This window comes from Elgaria multicarinata, chromosome 15, assembly GCF_023053635.1.
Source record: "Elgaria multicarinata webbii isolate HBS135686 ecotype San Diego chromosome 15, rElgMul1.1.pri, whole genome shotgun sequence".
Lineage (NCBI taxonomy): Eukaryota > Metazoa > Chordata > Lepidosauria > Squamata > Anguidae > Elgaria > Elgaria multicarinata.
Window position 1 is genome coordinate 27525919 of NC_086185.1, and position 8435 is coordinate 27534353.

The following is an 8435-nucleotide window of genomic DNA, read 5'->3' on the forward strand; positions in this document are numbered from 1 at the left end:
TAGATTTTTACCAGACTGTGCGCTCTTACAAAAGTGTGGGTTTTGTGTCTTTTTTTTAATGCTCTCTAATTGGGGTTTTCGTTTGTTTGTCAGGCATTATTCTGAAGATCCTAGGCAAGTTTCATGTTTCAGATAAACTTCACAAATGCCAACAAACAAAATAACCTGTCAACCACAGTAATATCTCCCTAGTACAAAAGTTTTTAATCTGCTAGGGCTCAGAGTCAGTAGGAATGCAGATCTATGTATCTTCGTCAGATGGAAATAAAGTTGAAGAGGTGGTCTAGGTCAACACTGATATCACTCCAGTTTAGGAAGGAGACAAGCCTCTGACATACTCAGCATTGCCTTACCCATAGCATACACTCCCATTTTTTTGTTGCCAGCAAAAATGTACATCCTACTTTTCAGCTGAGCTTGCCTCTGAAAGCAGAGGTACAACATAACTAGAGATACATTGGCACATGTGCAGTAAGCACCTTTTGTCTCTGGTAACTGATGCTACCTCTTTCCTCTAGTGCAGGAGTATACAACAGTTTTGGCCCCAAGGCCTGCATCTGGCAGAGGCAGAACATACCTGCATGCACTTATTCCATGTATGTGCGCATACTTGTACACACACACACAAAACACACCCCGTAGCAATCAAAGATGGAGATGTTTAAAGCTCTCCGCCCTGTCGGCTGAAATCTAGAGTTTGCTGTTGTGTATATAGATCGAAAGTGTCTGCTGTCCCAGTAATTGCCACCAAGATTGGTAGAAAGAAAACAGTGATCTCAAAAACCAAGGAGCAACAATTTTTTCTCCAGGAAAAGTAAGTGGAGGCCCTGGCAACTTTGGGGGCTGCACAGGAAATGGCCAAAGACTGCAGGTTATGTACCCCTGTCCTAGGGGGAAGTGGCAGGAAATATAAGCAGACATGGGCTGGCTGATGACTAGGATGCCAACAGGTAGAAGCAGCCTTTACAGGTCACGGTGATTGCGGATAACAGCTCATTTCTCTGCTCTTCCATTTCAAGGGAGATCATTCTCTGTCGCAGGGAGGCAAAAAGCCCACGCATAGGGTATATCTGCCAGTTTGCTCATGTTAATTGTTAACTGTGGCTGCTGCTGGATTTAATAATGAAAGTGGTTCTCTCTTAACAGAAGAGTAAGTGACTCTGGGCACTACCCTGTGACATTTTGATGGCTGTTGGAAATACTTATGAATTAAAAGTGTTAAAGTTGACCTTGGAAAATGTTTTGCCATGAGCTTCAGTCTCAGAAACTCGCTTTGTGTGCTGGCTGGTTCCAAGTGCGTTATGGTAGATGAATGACATGTTCACACACCCATCACCCAAATGGTAACAATAACCACGAGGAGGGGGATTAGCAGGCTCCTTGAGTATTATTTGCTACCAAAGGGCTTATGACCAAACAAGCTGTTTAAAACATTTAGACCTATCTGTGATGTCTTAACTCTGCCCCTTTTGGGGTAGGTCTCTAATCCTCATCAGTTACCAAGTTCCTTCTCCCTCAGTATATCGTGAATTCTTTCTTTTCCCAATTTACCATTAAAGGTGTAGTATCTAGCTTAATGGCATGTGGTCCTGTCTTAATTTAAAAATACCATTTTTGTTGCTGAAATGGTATTTCTGTCCACATGTAAGGATTGAAAGAACGGAAGGAAATAAATTGTTTATTGACAATGGTCAAAGATGAAATACAATTTAAAAACTCTACTCAGACAATTAAATTGGGCACACACAAATTACCTTACAGCAGGCAAAGGAGGGAAAACTCAAATGTCTGCTGCAGAGCAAAAAGCAAGGAGTCCAGTGCATGTGATGGAAGGGGGAGATTCCTCAGCAGCCTAGGTGCAACTATAGAGTTGGCCACCCATGTTAACTAAGCCTCCCAGTAAAGGTGGAACGTGAGCAGAGTTTCATACAGAAGCAGAAGGGTCCTTCAAGTATCCATGCCACAAGCCCTTTAGGACTCAAAAGATCACAATCAGGGCTTTGTATTGGCCCCAGAAAGTAATTAGCCGTCAATATAGTTATTTACAATACTTCTATACCGATTCACATCTAGACAGCTGCTGGAGCAATAAACAATAAAAGATAAAAAATAATATATATGCAGCTGAAAATGTATTGGAGTAATTGTGGTCCAAAGAATTAGGTTTTGATCTCTCTCTGGCAGCAGCATTCTGAACAAAATTCAGTTTTATGAACACTTTTAAAAGACTACATTGAAAATATAAGTTCATAAAATTAGAACAGTTGAAGTGTTTCATAAATAATTTTTAGCTTAAATTAAATAAACAATGATTTGGAAGGAAGTCTGAAGACTTTACCAACAAATCATTTCAGTGTGAGAAAGTTAGGGCATGTTTCCTTAAGTCATCGTAGAAAAAGGTCCAGATAACATGCCAGAATTTAAAACAAATGGGTGTTTGCTACATTGATGTGGGAGGATTCACCTGAGGACCACTTCCAAATATTGTTCCAGGCCTCTGATGGGGTTGAAATCTGGATGCTTAATTTTTTCCCCATGTGGAATATGGCTGCAGCTGTAACTACCAACCCAAAGACAAGTGCAAATGGCAGCTCTTATGTCTAGTGACAATTGGGTGGTATCTTTGTTCATGGCCAAGGATTGCCACAGTAAAACAACTCTCAATAGGTAAGGTGCAGGAAGTGATAACTTGCCATCTCTGTCTCGGTGTTCTGCTTTATCAATAGAGGTTTTTTTATGGGTCTGTCCTTAGGGATGCTTCATAGTGACAATAGTAGATCCTTTAATCCACTTCTTGACTTGCAAAGGAGTATTATCAGAACATAGCGTGTGGTTTTGTTTCTATACAAAGCAGCCAAAATGTGCTTTAGAGGCACCAAACAGGCTACTGTAGCAGAACTGAAACTGATCTAGAAGATCCTGGTTGGTTGATTGGTTGATTATTATTTTTATTTATTAAATATATATCCTGCCTTTCTGCCACAAGTGGTACTCAGGACAGCTAATAGCAACATAAGAGCCAGTGTGGTGTAGGGCTGGGAGTTGGGAGATCCGGGTTCTAATCCCCACTCGGCCATGGAAGCCCACTGGGTGACTTTGGGCCAATAACAGACTCTCAGCCCAACCTACCTCACAGGGTTGCTGTGAGGATAAAATGGAGAAGAGGAGCTTTATGTACGTCACCTTGGGTTCCTTGGAGGAAAAAAAGGCGATATATATATATATATATATATATATATATATATATATATGAAATCCATAAAATAAACAGCACCATTTAAGGGCTAAAAGCCGGTCTTGCAGTCTCACCAAATGTGCCTGACCCTCAGATAGACAAGGAGTTAAAAATACGTATTTTCTGGCTAGAAAGCACAGTGCCAGCATCATCCATATCCATTTGAAAAGACTGTGTAGCTATTGTCAGTGCTATGTTTCTTTGGGACATCTCCATCTGTAAGCCTTCTGCTCCCTTACAGACTTTCCCAGACACAGTAATGTCCTGTAAGCAGTTCTTTTCTCGCCCCCCCACCCCCTTTTTGAACAGCATTCTTGAGCATAGAAGTGGCTACAGCTGGGGCACCTGCCTTGACTTGCCCTAAGATAACATGGCCTGCCTGATAGGACAGAAACCAAACGCTAATCCAGCAGTCCTGACTTGATTTTTAAAAAGTCGCCCTCTGATGGTAAGCCCAAACAGAGTTGAGAATCACCAAGGTAGTGGCCCTGTTCAGAAGACACTTTAAACCACAGCTTTCACCACAGTAAATAAGGCAAAAAGCCTTATTCACCATGGTTAAAGCCGTGGTTTAAGGTGTCTTCTGAACAGGATCTATGTCAACTTTCACCAGTTTTATTTCAGTAATATTGATATTGTCCATGAAAACACAGATTACCTAAAGAAGATGTACACAGCATCTTGACCATGAAGGAACTTTTGTCATTTGAAGTATTTATTAGTATTGGTATCCTTGGATATTTATTTCCTAAACATAACTCATGTTGTTAAAGCCACAATATTCACCAACGGTTGGATGATGCCTTCTGTTCTAATTTTTATTCAGTTTTCTTTTTTTGAAAAGGGTAGGTGATGGAACATTCCTGCTCCAGTGGATGTGAAGACCTTTAGTCTTCACTTTAATTTAACTTCCTTTTTAATTTGTATTCGTGCATGAGAGAAGCAGACAGTAGTGGAAACATCTTGTGGACACAGTTAAAAATAGGGTGATGTTATACATGCATTTTCAGTAGGAAATTCTCTTCCCAGCCTAATTTCAACCTGCTGTAACTTTCCATCCCGTGACGTTGACGGGCTGAGTTTCAAAAGATCTGCTTCTGTTACTTGCTCAAAACTTCTCAAACTCGAATCATTACTAGAATGTTAACCACTGATCTACCAACTTAAGAACAACAAACACACCCACCCAAAAAACACTACAAAACAGCCAGCTCCAATGTAAGGGAAACGCTTGACTCCTCAGAGGACTACTACAAAATGACCTGGTTCACACGTAATGACAGCTCAGTGTAGAGGTTGATGCCTTACCAAAGTTTACCCATGATTTGTCTGCCGAATGATAGCACAAAGTGCAAGCTGTTTTTTCAGTTCCAAATAAGTAAATACAGGGAGGGAGCGTTACTTTAGGGCAGTGGTTCCCAAACTTTTTCAGGTCACCGCCCCCTTGGTTCCACAAACTCATGCCCAGTGCCCCCTACCCTACACTATAAAAATCATTCAGAATAGCGGTTTTCAACGACCCACTAAGGAAGATAACAATAAAATTCAAAACAGTAACAACTGAATATTTATTCAAAATCCAATTACCTTTTTTTTTAGTTTATTCAATTAAACTTGATCCAGTGATATCATCTTTTCAAAGTCTGATAGTCATTTAGCAAGAATATTAAATATCACATTTAGTAACTAGGGTAGAGTACTTCACTATTCTGTAAATTCTTAATGTGATGGATGGGCTTGATAAAGTGATACCAGTTTCCCAATGTCTGGTTTAAAATCACTTAACAGGAGTCTTAAATCACCACGTTTCGTAATCTAGAGTCGATTTCTTTGCTTGGAGACAAGTAGGCAGACCACACTAAAACCACATCCCACCAAATATGATGTTGGAAATGCAACCAGGAGCTTCTGAACCACTCTCCATAGTGCAGGAGAGCGATCAGAAATTTCCTTCTGTAACCAAAACTCCTGCTACGGAAAAGACCACCTTGAGTGCCCCCCCTGCCACCCCTTTGCCTCTTAACGCCCCCCCTATGCAATCCCACGGGACCGCCCCAAGGGGGCAGTACCGCCCACTTTGGGAACCACTGCTTTAGGGCTTTCAGCACGGAAACTGGCATTTTAATTGGACCAATAAATAGACTGGCAGCCAGTGCAGATGGCAAAATACTGGTTTACATACATCCCTATATCAATAATGAGTAAGAATCTGGGACAGCCTCTCTGTGGCAAGGAACATTTCAATACAAAGAAGAATATAGGCCTCCCCTCCCCCCCCCACTCCCATATTAATCACTGTGAATTTGGCCACCATCAATGCACCCAAGGCTAATATTTAATGTCATATCCTTGTGCTGCCTGCTGTAGAGCAGACAGAAATTACAGGGAGTCCCTGCCCAGGGGGCTTTACGAGCTACATTTGCATTGCCAAATGAGCACACACAAAGGGAATTGTAGCATCCCGTACAACTCACGCCACCAGTTTCATGGGATTAAAAGCTCCAGAAGGTGGTGCTGGAAGCAAACCAAATTTCTTTCACGAATAGGTGCAGTTTCTGCTTTTAAATATAAAATACGCATACATAGTGTACTCTGTACACCACAGAGTGCAGCACCATGGCAGGAAGAAGAAAAAAATACTAAGAGTTCAAAAGGATAATTGTTCTGATCACTTGTGATTGTCCATTTCCCCCACTTGGATGACGGTGGGGGAGAAGGGCAATTATTGGCATATGAAGCTGCTTTCTGTTATTTTATTTTATTTATTTATTTATTACATTTTTATACCGCCCAATAGCCGAAGCTCTCTGGGCGGTTCACAAAAATTAAAACCACAGTAAAACACCCAACAGGTTAAAACACAATTACGAAATACAGTATAAAAAGCGCAACCAGGATAAAACCACACAGCAAAGTTGATATAAGATTAAAATACAGAGTTAAAACAGTAAAATTTAAATTTAAGTTAAAATTAAGTGTTAAAATACTGAGTGAATAAAAAGGTCTTCAGCTGGCGACGAAAGCAGTACAGTGTAGGCGCCAGGCGGACCTCTCTGGGGAGCTCGTTCCACAACCGGGGTGCCACAGCGGAGAAAGCCCTCCTCCTAGTAGCCTCCTCCTAGTAGTAGTTAAGTTGTACCATCGGTCCTCTTAGCTTAGTACACTTTGCTTCAGGTGGCAGCAGCATTCAGATGGGGTGGGTGAGGGATCACCTGCTCACTCATCCTTTATTAAGACCCTAGGGATTAAACCTAGTCTATGCAGGGGTCCTCCTCTCCCCATTCTACGCAGAAAACCAGATCCAAAGTGTGCCCTGCCAAATCAGTGGGGCCAGGTACTAATTGGGCAGAGCCATAATTGCCATCAGGGCCATGGAGTCCTGAGCCACTCTAGACAAGGTGGCCTCAGATTGTACGTTGAAGTCCCGCAGCAGAACAATCTTAGGACACTCCAACACCAACCCTGAAATCAACTCAGCAAGCTCAGGGAGGGAAACTCTTGAACAGTGGGGTGGGCGGTACACCAACAGAATCTGTCTTCTGTCCCAAACACTCATCTTCGAATATACACACTCACAACTGGAAGATGGCAGGAAAGTGCACCTGGACAAGGGGATAGAATCACAACAGACCACTGCAACTAGTCGGTCTTAGGTCTGTCCCACTCATAAGCAGGGATATTGAGGCTGTAATTCTCATTAAATTATTGGCCAGAGGTTTGTAGACACTGTAAATTGCAGAAACCATACCCATACATCAGTGACACCTACACATTTTGCCCTTCTGAATTTAACAAGCCTCAGTCATGAAGTTTGCCAGGGTTCCCCCCCACCCCCGCTTTTCTGAGTTGCTGTGTCCTACATTCAGCCTGAAATCCCAGTGATTACTGCAGTAATATGGACAGATCATTTGAGTAAATCTCATGCTTTTTAATCAGCTAATGAACTTCCTGTAACTGCAGCAATTATTTCTGCTTTTACAGAACAGTCCGACCTTTACTAACCTCATGCTACCAGAATCAGGAGTTGGTTTAAACTACTGTATGGCAGGCAGAATAATAATGACCGATAGATAGATTCCCACAAAGTAATCAACCAGGAAAGTGAAAATAGAACTTCTGTTCAAGGATTTTGTACACTAAGCAAATAATTCAACAGGAATAGTGCCAACCAATTTTACATACAACCATTAAAGCAAAACTGGGTGCTCTAGAACACGTATTATTTTCGTAAGATCCCATGTTCAGCCTTCCGCATCTCTGACTTAAAATGATACCTGATGGGAATCCCTACCTGAGATCCTATGGAGCCACTACCAGCCAGGCTATTACCTTCCCTTCAAGGAACTCTGTGTGGTCTGCATGGTTTTCATCCTCACAAGCATAGTCTTAGACCCATTCCTCATACCAGGGTCCAAACAGTAGGAGAACTTCAGTGCAGAGGCAGTTGGGGTAGCTCCAATCAATATTAGCCACAAGAGTTGGGACAAAAAACAAGCAGTAGCCGGAAGGAAAGATACACAAGTAAGATTCCTGCAATGAGCAGGGGGTTGGACTCGATGGCCTTATAGGCCCTTTCCAACTCTACTATTCTATGATTCTAAGATATCTGCTGGGAAATGGTGTCCCAGCAAAGATCAGAAACTGAGAGGTTTTATGCTAGACTTGCCAGATAATCCGGACTACCACTGGGCTACAAATTGCACCTGGTGTCTTCTCCTCTTGGGTAGACACTTCTTTCTGAACCATTTTCAGATGGGTAGCCATGTTAGTCCGTTGCCACAAGAACCACAAAGTCTTGTGTCACCTTAAAGGCTAACAAATTTATTCTGGCGTATGAAAGAAATGCTATTGAGAGTTTCAGGTATTCAGTATGTATGTGGGTGGGGGGTTGTAAACAGAAAGAAATTAAAACATGGAACATTTAAAATTTGTAATGCACCCTCTATCCCCAAGGGATCCTAATAGTGTACAAAGACAAACAGGAACAGCAATAAAATTACAAGTTAAAAGGCATAGAACTGATTCAACTAGCAAATCAATCAGTTTTTAAAAGCCATTTAGGATGCAATCCTATATATGTTTAGACAGAAAAAAGTCTTTAAACTATTCTGGATATTGTATATAATCTGTATGCTTTGTACGGTTTTACATTTTGTATATTTGTTTTTAATGGTCCGTGTTTTAATCTTTGTAAACCGCC